The sequence below is a fragment of the Amphibalanus amphitrite genome, unplaced genomic scaffold (assembly GCF_019059575.1).
Source record: "Amphibalanus amphitrite isolate SeventyFive unplaced genomic scaffold, NRLGWU_Aamphi_draft 001151F_arrow, whole genome shotgun sequence".
NCBI classification, from domain to species: domain Eukaryota; kingdom Metazoa; phylum Arthropoda; class Thecostraca; order Balanomorpha; family Balanidae; genus Amphibalanus; species Amphibalanus amphitrite.
In genome coordinates, this window is record NW_024882645.1 from 207,258 (window position 1) to 224,836 (window position 17,579).

A 17,579-nucleotide genomic window follows, 5' to 3' on the forward strand; every position below is an offset into this window, starting at 1 on the left:
GCCCTTTTCTATATTTTGTTTTTGGTGACCTGACCTGACCTTGACCTTGACCTTGACCTTTGAATGACATTGTATGCAACGAATATTGTCTTGGTAGTCTAAGAACACGTTTTGGGCAATCAGTCTCAGCCCATTCTTCGGCAACTACGGTGCAAGGCCGATACTGTAGAAACTTGCATTTTGTACCCTTGACCTGACCTTGACCTGACCCTTGACCTACTTAAGCAAAAAAATTGGGCTCTTAAGATCCGCCTTGTTGAGAGCTTTCGATTGCCGTTTTCCCCGTCTTTCTACGACCATCGGTTCGGAATTTAGAAAGGGGGGCAGAATCTGCCCCCCGCCCCCGCAGGGCGCGTATGGCTGAATAGCCCAGCGGGGCGCGGGTTAACACTTCCTGACGGTTTTTCGTCATTGTCCAGAACGTTTTAGAAGTAAATGACTCAAATTTTGACATGCCTACTCTTTGAATCGATACGGACTTCTAGGACCGACCGCAAAAAAGATACCGTAGAAACAGGCACAGAAAGGACGAAAATCTAGCCATCCAAGCAAAAGTGCTTTGAAGCATACCATTTTGTCCTGATTTTACTAAGGCAACATCAAAGAAGCCGGCACATTTTTAACCCGCGCCGTGGGGTCTGTTTATAACGCGACCTGGTGGGGGGGGGCTATTTTTTGCCCCCCCCCTCGTATCTCCGAAACTACTGGACGGATCCGCAAAATTCAAACGGCGTTCGAAAGGCCTGTCCAATTTGTCGAAGGTAACCAAATTTCATTGACCTCGGGGTCACCGATGACGTCACAGGTCAGGTCAAAGATGAAATGTTTCACCGTTCACGGGTCTTCTAGCCCGCGCCCTGGTGGGGTCTGTTTATAACGCGACCTGGTGGGGGGGCTATTTTTTGCCCCCCCCCCCCTCGTATCTCCGAAACTACTGGACGGATCCGCAAAATTCAAACGGCGTTCGAAAGGCCTGTCCAATTTGTCGAAGGAAACCAAATTTCATTGACCTCGGGGTCACCGATGACGTCACAGGTCAGGTCAAAGATGAAATGTTTCACCGTTCACGGGTCTTCTAGGGAATGCGCTATAACACCGAGGAAAACGCATTTTGTCGAGAATCAGCGGTAGGGCGTCAGTTGCCTAGTAGATATGTTGCTATTAGAGGTCACTGGCAATACCAGGTCAGGTCACAGGTCAGGTCACCAAGGGTCACAGGTCAGGTCACATGAGCCCAACTTTACTAAGGTTGTGTGATGCATGTTTTATGGCCAATTTTTCATTTCCAACTCAATGGTGTTGGTTATAAGACTATCAGGTACGGCTTAGGTCACTTTCTGGTGAAGTTCAGGTCAAGGTCAGGTCAAGGTCAGGCCAAAAAAGGTCAAATTTTTAAGTTGATAGTTTTGCATAAAATGGGTATTGATTCGATGCAGCTTGTCACGGGGAGTCTAATGGTGGTCTTTGTTTTGCGCTACGGGGTCTAGAATTGCTAAAAATTGAGTTTGAAAATTTGACGTCATCAATTTTGAACAGTTTTTTCGCTATAACTTCGCCAAAAAAAGAGGTATCAATCTCAAATTTGGTATGTGGATGGAAGGCGGTAAGGACTATCACATATATTCCGGTTTTTGCGAAATTCAAAAAACTTTTTGGATTTTTCTATTATTTTATCCAAAAAATCTATTTTTTGATTTTTGGGGGTCAAAATCCAAAAAAAATCAAAAATCCGAGATAGCAGTTTTGTAGCCCTGTCCAATCTACGGCTTTTATGTCTTTATCATTTTTCTGTATTTGCAAAGCTATAGGCCTGACAGCTCTTCCCGCGAAACCCTTCTTTGGGTCGAAAACGGCAGAACATGACGTCACTCTGACGTCATTTCCGGCCAACCTATCACAGCCTTTAGAAAAAAAATTTTGGTCACAATGTGTAAAATTGATGTCCGGGAGGGTACTGAAAGTTTGGTGACGATCGGCGCAGCGGTTCTGGAGATATATCGAAAAGTCTGGAGGGGGGGGGGCAAAAAATAGCCCCCCCCCACCAGGTCGCGGGTTAATCATGTGCTGATCAAACGCTGTTCGCTACGATGCTTCGTGTAAGTTGTTTTGTCACTGAGTCTGCGCAGTCTGAGTCTGATGCAAACGAGCATTCTCGTCCGTAATTTGGTGTCACAGGATGAAGTATGACCGACATATCGATGTCATATCGCGCCGCACACACATAACGTGCGCATAACTATAGGGGAAGCCGGGGGAAGCCCGGGCGCGGGGGAAGCCCGGCCACCCCGTTTCCGGCTAAATTATTCACAATAAAATGCTCAACTGTTTGTCCTTTCAGCGTGGCAGCTAAGGTAACGCGAGCAAAAAAGTTAAGGCCGACAAAAAATGCATATTGTTAAAGTTATAGCGCAAAAATGATATTTTAAGGGTTTTTAGCTAAAAAGTGAGATGTGTTGCACTGTTAATGTTATACCATACAGTACTAATATTTATACGAATGTTATGTAAGGACCGTTTAAGTGTTTGTAGTGAGGGGTGACGAGGCAGGCTGGCTTAAGTATGACATTTTTTCGAATATCGCTGTTCTAAAATAAAAATTAGCACATTGGGGTAACCCCGGGCGAGTGGCCAAGCTTACCCCCAACCGAGAGCATGGCCACTAAACCACTGTTTTCCATGAGATAATAGGTACTGAGCATGTTTGGTTTACACCTAGATCAAAGATAAATTTCGAAAATAAACATGTTATCATAGACAAAGCCAGTCATGTCACTTAAGGTCAACTAGGGTCAAACTACGTTTTTGCAGATAACGCGACAGACAATGAAGCTAGAGCTTCAAAAATGGTGTCGTTGTGTTCTTCTTCATCAGCCGAGTCGAATGATATGCAATATGATGCATTAAGGTAAAAAGAAAAATAAATTTTAAGGAATTTTGAAATACACATTTTTTGTCAATTTTGCATCACGATTTTCATCGACCTGTACTGTATATGTAGTAGACGCTAGCTTAAATACCAGTAGTGACATAAACTCTAAGATGTCCAGAGCTAATTAGTACCTTAATATTTCACTTTCCGTTAATATTTGGAAAACACATAATGGTTTCATCAACTCGTTGTAAAGCGCTGGGGAGGTGGCCGGCGTTACCCCTATGCCGGGCTTACCCCAGAAAAATCAACACTTTTTTGAAACTCGATTTTCTCAACCTTATACTTATTCCACGAAACCGAATTTTTGGGAAAACACGGCCAATGAACTTAGCTAGCTAGCAGGATGTCAACATTTTATACAGCACGTATGGTATGTAATAAAAATCAAAAAGAGCTTACTATGCCGGGCTTCCCCCGGCTTCCCCTACTGAGTGTACATTGTACGGTGCGTATCGCGGCAGGGTCGGCTAATCCAAGGCCATACTAATCCTTCAACAGAGGTTCCATGGCACGTGCCTGATGCACTGAAGATGAAATAGGCTATCTTATAGGATAAGATCATTTCGGGCGCTAAATAAGCTGTTTGCATAATTATACCATCATTGAATTATAACAGGGATGTCACGAAGCTGACCTGACTCAAGGTGATGGGTATGATAAATTCGAGATACAGCAATTACCCACAAGGATATGGGAGTGCTTTCCAAAAATTGCACCCCTCTTGGGAGAGATCCTATAGCACAGAGAGCGTTGCAAAGTTGCGGTAATTCCAGAGGTTCAGATATAACGTTAGACGTTATTTCACCGACCTGACATATAAATTGTGTAACTCACCCCTGGCCAGACCTATGGGCTTTCTATATTCTACCTTTCAGGTCGAGTTGGGGGGGGGGGGAAGGGGTGGAACCCTCCTTTCCATGCCGTTCTTAATTGAGGCAGACCTTGCGGAAAAAAGCAAGCGTACACGCCGTTATGAAATGCAACGAAAGGTATTTACCCTTTTTTGAGGTCACACGTCAACCGATGACCTTTGAGGTCACCTCAAGTGCCCTAAAGTGGTGGCTTGGTCTTTTGGTGACAGTAGGCAAGAACAGGGGCTAAATTAGTTATATTTGATTGTTAAATGTGATTTGTTTTTCATTATCCGTGATGCTGCTATACTATAAATGGCCCATTACATCGTTACCACGAGTTGTTTTTTTTTTCTGAAGAAATCAAAGGAGCTGATCCAAGCTGTTTTTTTTTCTCAGTTGCTATAGAAAATAAAATATAATATTAGAAGTTAGCAGTCTTTGAACAAAATGATACTGATGGTGTGTTTGAACTTTGAATAACCCGCTAAGGGAATTCATTCCATTTGTGTGTTGTTTGTGGAGAAAAGGCGAGAACATTTTCCGAGAAATTGGTGGAGTTTTCTTCACTTTGTGAACATTTTCGCAAGCTCTAAACTTCTTATTGAGTTCGAGAAGTTCGTTTGAGTGGCATTTCACCTGGAGTTACGTGACTTTGGTTCAGACTAGCTCTGGATTGAGTCACTTTGTCCGTGACCTGGGCTACATCCGGTGATGTTCGTCCGTCCCTTTGAGTGGCCGGCGTCATACTAATGAGATCTCGAGCAGCGATCGGTTGCGCAAATGTTTTATTAGTCCGCCTGCGGTGCCATAGCGCCGCTGTTTCAACTCTTGAAGGCGGAGAGCGGTGGTCAACGTTGATCCTTACCACCATTTAGGATTTCATTTAGACGGTTACAGATAGTTGTTTTGGGCTTTTGCTAACACGAAACCCCATTAACTTGCCATCCATTTTGTGCGTCGAATTTACGCGAAAGCCAATATTCCCCTTAAGTTCACAACGTGATAATCACTAACGCTACTGTAATTAACTGAGATATGTAATTCCTTATTGCCCGCAGTTCCTTTTACATCTAACTTGTTCGTCTGTAACACTAACACTAACTTGTTCGTCTGTAACCTTTCAATGCTCCTCCATCAAACACGTTCCACACAGTTTAATGAGAAAGTCTCACAACTAAATACCGCATAGGTACATTGAACTTGCAACCTTTTCACACGGTTCTGTATAGCTTCAAAACCCATCCATTCCAGTATCGACTATTCCACAAAACCTGATGAAGCCAACTCTCTTGTTTGCCATAGCGCCAAGTGGGAGCGTGCGTTGATCCTGTCTGTTCGAACAGCTAGAACTTACCTTCGAGTGGGTATGACTCTAGGTTAATACCTGCTGCTTTCCTCGTGTCTCGTCTCTGGGGATCGGGCAGTGAACAGAAACCCTGCTTCTGTTGGGGGTATTGAAAGTAGTAGAGGAGTGGGCCACTCTCGACGACCGCCTACCCGTTCCCAATGTCATTGGGATGTTGACAATCGTCAAACTTTCACGTGGTTTTGGCGTCCGTCTTCGGCTAGAGCATATTCTGATTTCTGATATTGCATTTTATTCACAAGATAGTAATTAAAAAGAAAATCAGCCAGTTCTTCCGAATTCTATGCATGCTACTTGACTTGGGAAGATTAGGTTAACGTGATCTCGCAGAACAAGAAGTGTAACTCTTTTTTCGTTCTTGAGTTCTATCTAAGCAGTCTTCAGTTGGAACTCTATGAATAAGTGTGTTTTAGAAGCTTGGAGGGACATTTTTTCCTCTCTTCGTGTCCGTCAACACCGTTATGCCTGATTCACTTGCATGTAATCTGAATATTACCTGCTTTTGCATAATGCAATTCCACCTTTTGAGGGCTTCCAAACCGATTTCTGATATCATGTTGCTGGGTCGCGACATGTAAACATCAGTAAACTAGCTGCTATCCGGTGCTGAGTTTGTTATCAATTCCGCACGGGTCACCAAGGTTTGGAGTCTAACTGGCATTCCTTATAGACGGGATTTATGATGAAATGGCCGACCTCGTAAACAACTGATGCCTCTCTATTGAACTCACTTTTTGGAGCTAAACCTCACTGCATCACCGTTCATCAGGAACAGCATGGTAGAAGATTTTTTGCTGTACAAAAGCCAATATAGTTAGTGTTTTATAATTTATAGTGCTTTCTGCAGACGCCTTGTTCCCTTGTTTAAAATGTTAGGCAGTAAATGACTTGGAAAGTGTTCCTGTGTCAGTGGCAGACCTGAAGTTCTCAAGGGTAACCTTTAAATGCCACGACATTTAAGCACAAGTCGACAGTTTTGGTTGCGCAAAGGCAGTATTCATTCAATATGTGCAATTACAGTTACGGCACCGGGTTGGCTACATTTTCAAATAATGACTCAATGCCTTTTTGCGCGAAGACGTCATTTGTATATCCAATATCGACGATATTATGGACTGATCTGCTACTCAGTGACACTTCTGCTTATTCGTGCGAGTATAGACACTGACCGGCGCTAGGCACAGCTGGTGTCGCTGCAGTGTCGAAGTGCAGACGATGGATATGTGCATTATGCAATGTGATACTGCATGCCCGGTTTCCTTGTGTATAGGTAGTGCTCATAGTGGAAAGTCGTTGGTCTTAAATACCGTCAGAAGCTGTGAGTATAGGTGGATAATTCATTATTGTGCCGTACTGGGGGTGCTCGGGCGCAGCAAGTCAACCGCCTCCCTAGCGATGACCTTGACCTCTGCCGTCTGTTGCGGCTCCAAAGCCAAGCCGGGGTGGAATTGGGAGAGCTCGAGCACCCCCAGTCCAGCACAATGCTCCACCTATGGTTGTGAGATACTACCTAACGGTGACGTACGAGGCAATGAATTGACTGTCATGTGACGGCGATGGTCATTGTTGATCGTTGATAGGTAGTGATTGTGACTCATGTGATGGTAACTGTTGATCGTTGATGGTGATTGTAATTGTGATGCTGACTGTGACGGTGCTGTGACGTTGACACTGACTGTGGCTGTTGATTGTGGCGATGACCTGTGTCTCTCTTTCTCCACAGGGTGGCTCTGACTGTCAATGGGTTCCAGCGTATACCGCAATTTCCTCCGTCTGCTGGAGACGTGGCCGGCCGACCGAACCAAGGCAGGCAGGTCAGTGAAGGTACCCTGATAGCACCAAGGGGGCAGGTCAGTGGGTGGTGTCCTAATAGCACCAAGGCGGGCAGGTCAGTGAGTGGTGACCGAACCGAAGGGGGCAGATCGGTAGTGGGAACCGAACCAAAGGGGGCAGGTCATGGGTGGGGACATGGCTGAATCAAGGCGGGCAGGTCAGTGAGTGGGCAACGCATAGGAGGGGGGGGGGGGTAGGTCAGCGAATGAGGACCAGTCTAATGTTCACCGCTGACGTAGGTCCCACCCCTCTGTTACGATGCCAAACGTACGGTTTTAAAGTCTGAATAACGTTGGCTTAGTGCTAATGATAAACGATTGTCATATGGTCATATCCAACCTTTTGTGACCGTATCCGCGCTGACATAAGGGTAAAATTGAATGGAAAAATTCAGTGACGATTCAGCCGACCGATCTCCATCCTTTTCAAGCTCATGCCTTTATCTACTCTTTTGATCTGGATCCTTGATCTGTCTTATATCGGTTAAATCACCGCTGACATGTGCATTGTGTAATGCGCATTTTGCAATTGCACGGTGTTGAAGTTGGTTGTGAATGGTTTGCATCATACGGAAGCGCAACCGCTGTGAGCCAGCGCAGTGCCTGCCTAAATGTTAACCATGATCGATTCTGAGTTCGGCTCCGCAAATTTAAAGGCAGGTAGTCGACCGAATCGGTGGCAGATTATGTCGTCTCACTAATCGAGCGCTATCTAATGCGAGCTAATGTAGCTATCGGTGGTGCAGTTTTCAGAAAGTTCAGTCTATATCGTGTATGAATAATTCGTAGAACGTTAAGTTCTTGACTTGACAGCATCCTGTATTACATAACTACATTGCCCTTTGATGCTGTGCATGGCTGCTCATCCGCAGACTCAACGTAAAGCCGCCGCGCTGTCTATCAGTATATCCCCAGCAGCTGCAGCGCTGTTCATTGTGTTCAATGTACGTCCAGCAGCCGTCACATTCCATAACCCCTGGCATTGATCGCAGGCTCAAAACTTATTCAGTCGTACCTTCACTTCCTGTCTCAGCCGCCTTCGCCACCAAGTTCCCGACGAGTAATTTCATTTCATTGCGGCCGCCGCGTGCCCGGCTGCAGGACAGGTGCCGTGACTGGCGCTGAAAGCCCCCAGCCCTGTGAAGCCGGTGACGGAGTCAGCTTCAGTGGCGGCCGCGCGGCGCACTGACCCGGCCGGCAGGGGGTCACGTCCTCGACGGTGGGCGCGGTCACCCGGCCGCCCTCTGATGTATGCGGACCGGACTGCGAATGAGGAACTCCGATGACCCCTCTGCCGCCGGCGCGATGCAGACTTTACCCTGGCAAGGCGAAAGCGGCGCAGTCAAAGTTTGTTGGGAAACGCCGCCGGGTCTCCTTGGTTGGTGCATTATTGGAATTCATGTCCGGGAGGAAGTGCATTTCGCTCGGATTCGGTGGTCGATAAAATGCCTTTGGAAGTGGGACGCAACGCCAATGTCCAAGGTTTGGAGGAGAATGTGGTGGAAAAAAAACTGAAATTCTGGCGTACTCAGCTGCGGTTACCTGTGTTCAAGTTTATTTGCTCGCTCCACAGAAGCAATCTTAATTGCAGCACCTTCTTCCAGTTTCTTTCTTGATTATTACATACATAATGTTACAATTACATAGCCATGTTAGTCTCCTTCCGACTCCGATTTCAAAGAGCAATGTACGGTGCGGTTTATTTCAACTCGCATCGGCCTTACTTGGTAACCGCTTATCTCTTACTCCAAATAGTGGAGCGACGAGAATAAACTGTGCTATCTGAAATTTTGCATGCGAGCCATCCAAATTTAGAGTGGCGGCTCGCTGTTCCATTGAATTAGGTTTCTTTGTGGTCTTACGCTGGTGACGATAAAAGTGAATATTTAACCCTCGCCCTGGCAGGGGGGGGTCGATGCGACCCCCCCTAAGGTTTTTCGAAGATAGCGTAAAAACGGCGGCGCGCAGCGCCGCCAAATTTGGCACAGCCTATGGGGCAACCTTTTTACATATGACCTGAAAATTTCAGGTCCGGGTGACCTTAGGTCAGGTCACCAGGTCAGAAAAACCGGTACAAGGTCATGGTCAAATTTCAATTTTCTTTTTGCACCTGTCCAACTCACAGTTTTGGACTGATTTCCTTCAAACTTTCAGGATGTGCTAAGTTCACCGAGTTGTATAACATATATTCCGGTTTTTTTTAGGTCACTGACCTGAGGTCAGTTAGAGGTCATTACGTCGTAATGTTAAGCCTATGGGAAAATACTAAATTCGGAAAATACTGGAGATATCCGCTTCGTTCTATCACTTTTGTGCTTTGAAACCACAGTACGTAACAGCAGGTCACTTGGTGCTTCTTTGTTTGGTGTACTTATCCATGGGTCAGGTCAAATGAGGTCAACTGAGGTCAAATGACGTTTTTGCCAATAACTTGGCACATAATGACGCTAGAGCTTAAAAAAAAATGGTATCATTGTGTTCCTGGTGATCAGCCGAATCGAATGATATGCGATATGATGCAATTTGGTTAACTTGAACTTAAGTTATTAATTTAAGTTTACTTAAAATTTAAGAAAAACTTTAAGTACACTTAAGCAAGCTAAAAAGTATATCATTCGACGCGCCTTGACGTGCTGAGTTCACTGGTGCTTTTCTTTTTGCTCTATCTTAATTAGATCAAAAGTTATAAGCGAAAAACTTTTGACCTGTTTTTAGCGAAATTTTTACATTTATACCCCCCAAAACCCCCCTAAATATTGACCTAGAGCAACCAAATTTGCACAGGGCGAGAACTCCAGGGGGCCCACCTACCTACCAAATTTGGTGTTTCTAGGTGCCATAGGAGCCAATCGCGAGGGGGGGTCGCATCGACCCCCCCCCTGCCAGGCCGTGTTATGAAAATGCCCTGCCAGGGCGAGGGTTAAATCCGCAAGAGATGACGTATGGAGCGCAATCCCGGATCTGTCCGCCAAATCGTCTCGAATGCCCCCTGTATGCTTCAATAAGTGAGAGTATCCCAGAGCGGCTGTGCTGCCAAGGTATTCTGGCAGATTGATTCTACAAAATATCGTCCGGCGAGCTTCCCAGCTGGCTGCGACTGATATTGGAGCGGCAATTCAGCCCGCGTCGCCGCCGACACGGCCCAGCACCTGTCGATGGAAATAGTCGCGTCGAACGTCATCACTTGGCTCTGCCGGGAGAGACGGCAGCTCGTGTCGCTGAGAGTGAGAGGGCTGTGACAACTTCCCAGAGGGTAGGGCGGCTGAAAATGTCAGCTGGTTGGAAAATGTCAGCTGGTCTGCCGGCTGAAAATATCAGCTGGAAAGACAGAGCTGAGAATGTCATCTGGTCAGAGGGCTGTGAATGTCAGATGGGCAGATAACGTCCGCTGGTCAAGCGGCTGAGGATGTCTGCTGGTCGGGTGGCTGAAAATGTCCGCCGGTTAGATGGCTGACAATGACAACTGGTCGGACGGCTGAAAATATCAGCTGGGAAGACAGCTGAGAATGTCAGCTGGTCCAGCGGCTTGGATGTCAGCTCGTCTGACGGCTGAGAATGTCAGCTTTTCGGCCAGCCTGTCGCTAACACGCACGCTGTTCTCCATAGGGTGACCGCCATTCGCTGTCTTCCCTGGTACCGTCCTATGACTCAATGCTGAACCGTTAGTCGCTGTGCTGTAGGCTGGATCACGAGGAGAGGCTCCGACGTGATCGTCATTATATAATACAATTGCATGTGTATGTATAAAGACCATTCCTCGTATCCGGGGCGCCGTCATTTGGATTGAAGTTATGTATGTGTAATTATGCATGCATCCTAGAATGACATTGAATATAATATTTTCTCACTCCCTCTCTTTCTCTCTCTCTCTCTCTCTTTATTTCTCTTTCTCTGTCTCTGTCTCTGTCTCTGTCTCTGTCTGTCTCTCTCTCTCTCTGTCTGTCTCCCTCTGTCTCTCTCTCTGTCTCTCTCTCTGTCTCTCTCTCTCTCTCTCTCTCTCTCTCTCTCTCTCTCTCTCCTCTCTCTCTCTCTCTCTCTCTCTCTTTCTCTCTCTCTCTCTCTCTCTCTCTCTCTCTCTCTCTCTCTCTCTCTCTCTCTCTCTCTCTCTCTCTCTCTCTCTCTCTCTCTCTCTCTCTCTCTATCTATCTTTCTTACTCTCTTAGTCTCTGTCTCTGTCTCTGGTCTTTTTGCAACAGAAAGCTTGCAATTTCAATGTTAATTTACAAAGTTTTCCTTGTCAAGTATTTTGTTAGTTGTAAACTCAAGGAAATAGTTTAATGAAAACTGTTTTCCTCTGTAAGTACAAACTTCATTTATTAGTGAAATATGTAGGTATGTGGTCTGCAGAAACGGTGTTCTTCCATTTGCTTTGCCCGTCATCACGGGCACGTTTTTTCCGCCGGTGGGTTACTGCTCGGGGCTGTTTGTTGTCTGCCGTCTGGTCCCGAGCAATATTCTGGGTTCCACGAATCTCGGCGGTTACCACGCCTGTCATAACCGCCCACGCCCCCGCCCACCGTCCACCGCTCACAGCCCACAGCCCACCGTCCAACGCTCGCCCTTCACTGTCCACTGTCCACTCCACTGTCCACTGTCCACTGTCCAGCGCTCGCTGTCGCCATCCGCCGGGCAAAGCGAGGCTGCTATGCCGACAGCATGCCTGAGATCCGGGACTCCACCGGTCCCGCTCCCCTAAGGAAGATAAGATCGTGTCCATTGGGAGACAGGTTTTTCCCGCCGACAGCGTGCACCGTTTAGCGAACATGCTGCTCTAATAGAGGCTTTTAGTGAATGGTGTCTGACTGTGATTCTTCGGGAAATGACATTTCATTTCGAGAATTAGTTACATTTCATTTTGAGAAAGGCATTGCTGAGAATACGATTTATTAGAAATTTGAAATACATTCTGATAAGGGCGATCGCAATGCGTCATTGATAGGACTCCAGAATTTTACAAATTACATTTTAATTTTAATTGATATTAATGTTGGTATCGAATTATTAGGCGAAGTGTGCAATATTACTTTCCATATAAGTTCGTGTGCCAGGCTCAAACTGTGGACTCAGTGCGAGAAATGCACTATGATGATATAACAATATCTATTATCAATCAGTAAAACGCCTTTTGGGCGAAGAACGAGCGAGCGAGATAGTGAGCCCTGCACGTGCGGAAGGGCGAGAGGGTGCTTCCAACGGGCTTGCGCAAAGCACCCTTCTAACTGGTCGCTAGCGGTGTGCCAAATTTGAACGCAATCGGCCCAGCCGTTCCTGAGATCTGGAAGCGGCATTCTGCACGTGCGCACGTGCAAACGGGGTCCAAAATGACTTTTGCACGGCACCCTACTAACTGGTCCCCAACCGTGTACCAAATTTGAGCGCAATCGGCCCAGCCGTTCTCGAGATCTGGAAACGCCCCCTGCACGTGCGCACGTGCAGTAGCACCCTAACCGTAACACATGGGAATGCATTGCCTGGTGGGTGCCTACCTGTATGCCAAGTTTCAGCGAAATCGTCCCAGTAATTACCGAGTTACTGAAATGGGAACAACTTTGGCACCTCTTATTGTTGTATTTTGCACGTGCACTGGGGGTGACCCACATGCATCGAGAGTATCCTATTTTGGGTAGAAGGGATGCTGCTGCCCTACAAAAATTACCGCAAGTCAATCGCCCAAGCGGCTGCTGAGATATGAGCCTATCAAACACTACTTTTGCAAAACAGCTTGAACACCCTTGACTTTTCACGTGGCACGTGCCACGACGGTCACTGAGATGTATCAAATGTAGTCAATTACGGGGTAGAAGGGACGGGGCTACCCAACAAAAAAGACCACAGGCCAATCGGTCCAGCGGTTGCTGAGATATAAGCCTCTCAAAAGCGTTACAGGCCGGGCCGGGCCGCTCATACTGAGATTTTTCCGTTATATTGAAAAGACTCACTTCGCTCGCTGCGCTCGCTCGCTCGTAATAACAGTATCGATAATCGAATTATGCACGCTTATTTATAATTACCAGTAAAACGCCTTTTGGGCGAAGAACGAGCGAGCGAGATAGTGAGCCCTGCACGTGCGGAAGGGCGAGAGGGTGCTTCCAACGGGCTTGCGCAAAGCACCCTTCTAACCGGTCGCTAGCGGTGTGCCAAATTTGAACGCAATCGGCCCAGCCGTTCCTGAGATCTGGAAGCGGCATTCTGCACGTGCGCACGTGCAAACGGGGTCCAAAATGACTTTTGCACGGCACCCTACTAACTGGTCCCCAACCGTGTACCAAATTTGAGCGCAATCGGTCCAGCTGTTCTCGAGATCTGGAAACGCCCCCTGCACGTGCGCACGTGCAGTAGCACCCTAACCGCAAACATGGGAATGCATTGCCCGGTGGGTGCCTACCTGTGTGCCAAGTTTCAGCGAAATCGCCCCAGTAATTACCGAGTTACTGAAATGGGAACAAATTTGGCACCTCTTATTGTTGTATTTTGCACGTGCACTGGGGGTGACCCACATGCATCGAGAGTATCCTATTTTGGGTAGAAGGGATGCTGCTACCCTACACAAAAATTACCGCAAGTCAATCGCCCAAGCGGCTGCTGAGATATGAGCCTCTCAAAATCACTACTTTTGCAAAACAGCTTGAACACCCTTGACTTTTCACGTGGCACGTGCCACGACGGTCACTGAGATGTATCAAAAGTAGTCAATTACGGGGTAGAAGGGATGGGGCTACCCAACAAAAAAAGACCGCAGGCCAATCGGTCCAGCGGTTGCTGAGATATAAGCCTCTCAAAAGCGTTACAGGCCGGGCCGGGCCGGGCCGGGCCGGGCCGGGCCGGGCCGCTCATACTGAGATTTTTCCGTTATATTGAAAAGACTCACTTCGCTCGCTGCGCTCGCTCGCTCGTAATTACAGGCGGTTAGACCACGATTTTTTCCAAGAATGTAGAAGGGGTTCACCGCTACGAAGTTAAGTATTTAGCAATATTTTTCATTTATTGCGAACTTTTGAACCGATGAAATGTAGCATTTGAAATTGGCGTATGTTTGCATCAGTTGACTGGGTTGAAGTCAAGCATTAAAGTAAAATGTTACTGTTAATTGTTAACAGCAATATGTTTCACTTTCCAAAAATCGTCTTTTACGAGTGTTCTTATGCCTTTTTTTGTTCCACTGTACCTATTCATTTGCTTGGAACCAGGGCCGACAGGAGCTTTGACGCCCCCTCCCCCCCCCCCCAAGTAGGAAGTGGTGACGAAACACTGGCTTCACTTAGAATATGTAATAACGTATGTATAAGACACAGGGTTCCAATAACCCGCGCCCTGCTGGGGGGGGGGGGGTGTTGAACACCCCCTTGTGGTTTTTCGCGAATATCTCAAAAACGGCGGCGCGGAGTGCCGCCGTTTTTGGGACACCTTATCATACATCAATTCTACACATGTTGTGAAAATTTCAGACCAAGGTCATTCAAGGTCAGGTCACCAGGTCACTTGAAGTGACCTCACCTCATAAAAAGTATCAATGTCTGTCATAGCTACACCGAGTGACCGATCGCTTTGAAACTTTCAGCGATTGCTAAGAGCAATAGCATGTACAAAATGTTTATTTTAGAATTTTGATATCGATGACCTAAGGTCAGGTCAATTTGCGACCTCCCCATTATAAGTCAATGGGAGAAAATTGAAATGCGCCTCTTTTGGACGAAAGACATTATAAACACTCCCAAACACTGAATTACAAGTGTTTGACACATGAACATGAAAATGGTGTCCGTGACCCCTGCTTATGCCCTGAGGTCATCTTAGGTCACGAATGGTATCTAACAGTTTTTCGCAAATAACTTTCGATAGAGGCATGCTAGAGCGATGAAAACGCCTTAGATGTGTTCAGCTCGACGATACAGATCGACTGATATGCAACATGACCCTTTCGGTCAGGTCATGACCTTGACCTGAGGTCAAATTTTCAAGTTGACCTTTCAAGGTCAAGTTATAGTTCATTCGATGCGTCTTGACGAGAGGAACACGATGCCGCTAAAAGTATGCTCGTACAAGGTTTGGGTCAAAAGTTATTGCCGAAAAACTGTTTCCGAAAAAATCGGCTATTTTTGCAGTTTTTGCCCCCTGCAGGCAAAACCGTTGACGTTAGGTCAAATCTGAGAAAATTACCAGAAAGGGCGTTAATAGGGCTATCGAATGCGCTTTTCCGCGGCGCTGTAGCTCTATTGGTTCCCGAGTTATGCGTTGGCTTCTTGGAAATTTTCGACATTCGACCTGGAAATCGGCGAAATTTTGCCTTCAATGACCTCTGGTGACCTGACCTTTGACCTGACCAAAAAATTGACCGAAGTGATTTCCTCATTATTTTTGACGCTCTTTCGAACGCCGCCTTTCGCGTATCGCTACGTGGCCCAGGAGCCGAGTTAGAAGGGGGGGGGTGTTCAAACACCCCCCCCCCCAGCAGGGCGTGGAAATCCAGGACCCCCAGCCGGGCGCGGGATAAATGATCGATTGATATAACTCTTTGGAAATTAATGAGTTTCACATGGTGCATTAAATTGGGAACAGCGATATGCTTGCCGAGGCCCAGATCAATTTTGCGACTTGTTTAGTGGAAATTTTCCGTTGTGCCCGTTTCGTACAAAAGTTGTGAAGTAGTTGGCTCTTGAATACTTAATTGAAAATTTCCACCCACGGCCCTACATTATGCAAAACATGTAATATGCAATTACATATATTTCTGGTCATGACGTCATGGAGGATTACTAGGAGTTTTACAGTAATCCCTTTTGATTTCGACATGCAGATCCGATAGACTGCTTTGCATCATGACTTTGGGTCACGTGGTCTTGGCTTGAGTTAGTTGTACTTTTCTGGATAACTTTTCATGCCGTGATATATTCATGCATGTGCTACACGCCAGAATTTGATTTTCATGTCATGTAGGTATTTGTCATTTACGCATCTAAACCATAGTCCAAACGGCTAAACGCATTACATACTGGACACTGGGCAGCAATGCTCATTGTGACGCTCAAGCATTAGCCCATACGTTGCATCGAAAGTTTTGCTGAATAGCTGCATCGCTAAGAAGCTTAGATTGATGTTGTTTCCTGTGTTTAGCAAATGGTTGACCCGAACTCAAGTCGAACACAATCATGTCTACTCTGCATTACGCATTTGCTCTATCTACCCTAACCCATCCACATTTGCTCTGTCCACCGACCCGTCCACCGCCGACCAACAGCTGTCCACCCCGACCTGTCCACCGCCGACCAATAGACGACCACCACCTGCCGGTCACCGGACCAACAAATACATCCCGACCTGTCCACCGCCGACCAACAGCTGACTGCCACCTACCCGTCCACCCCCGACCAATAGACGTCTGTCGGTCGCCCGACCAATAGACGACCACCACCACCTGTCGGTCGCCCGACCAATAGACGACCACCACCTGTCGGTCGCCCGACCATACATAGACGACCACCACCTGTCGGTCGCCCGACCAATAGACGACCACCACCTGTCGGTCGCCTGACCAATAGACGACCACCACCCGAACCGTTCACCCCTGACCAATAGACGACCCGTCCGGCGTCCCCCGAACCGTCCACCCCTGGCCAATAGCTGACCAGTCTCCCGGTCGCCTGACCATGATGAAGATGTATGCCGACTCTAAAAGGTCGCGGGGCGCGAGACGTGACGCGACCAGCTTCGCTTTCCGGAGAGGATCATGGCTGGTGCATAATGTATCGCCTGCAGGCCGGTCTCGCTGTCACTCGACATTCGTGTGACCGGGAGAAAACGCCAGGGGGCATGAACTAATGGAGCCGCGGCTCTCCATATAGCCTGCTGCTACCCCGACAGATGTTATGTAACGGATTGTGGAGTGCAGCCCTTCGCTGCCAGGAGCGTGCTTTCCCGTGAAAATTGTGGCAAGGGTGAGCTATTTAAGTTTTCACAAAGGCAGTTTCATTTTTTAAAACTGTTCCCGGACCTTATAATAGCTTAGAAGTCGCGATGCTAATCAGCGCCATGTGATTATGGTAAGTGATTTTGGTCCCCCGATTTTCATGCTCAGCATTAGATAATCTATTGTGGGCACTTATTGACATCATAAATGACATAACACAGGGTAGATCATGGCAGGTCGTCAAGACAAAAAGCAAGCTCACTGCAACTGATAATATATTTTTGTATAATGACCAACTGATAAGGGACAAGGGTGCTTTGTGTGCCCTTCGACACATTGTTTCAAGCAAATGAAGATAAAGTGTTCTTTTTCATTGGCAAATTGATTAGAGTAACCTATCAGCTGGGGGCGAGTGATTCGATTGGTCCCTATCGTATCTGATGCCCGAGGAATGGCTCGTTTTCTTTATATTTAATTATGTTTAACACCACTTGATTTTGTTAGAGAATGAGTAGGGACTAGTGGCATGGGTGATGCGTTTCCTGTTATTAGTCACTGACTCACTGCATTGACCTAATGAAATGTGATGTCTGGAGCGCTCCACAAGGATCCTAGTCGAAGTTCAGTTCATTTTTTTTTTCTCATGCCGGCAACTCATGCTCGAAGTGCTGGCAACAATTCTTTCTCTGTC

The 17,579-nt window shown here is 46.9% G+C and overlaps 1 protein-coding gene across 2 annotated transcripts in view; it reads left to right on the top strand.

The window, feature by feature from the left end:
• LOC122370622 (polyphosphoinositide phosphatase-like) overlaps window positions 1-6,973 on the top strand; it is a 21,377-nt gene extending 14,404 nt beyond the window's left edge. Inside the window, exon 2 of one of the 2 annotated variants that reach the window (XR_006254587.1) lies at window positions 6,876-6,967. The gene's annotated coding sequence lies outside the window, so the exon portion shown is untranslated. Of the gene's footprint in view, window positions 1-6,875 lie in introns of both variants that reach the window. The other variant, XR_006254586.1, reaches the window with a different exon arrangement.
• The last annotated feature ends 10,606 nt before the right edge of the window (window positions 6,974-17,579 follow it).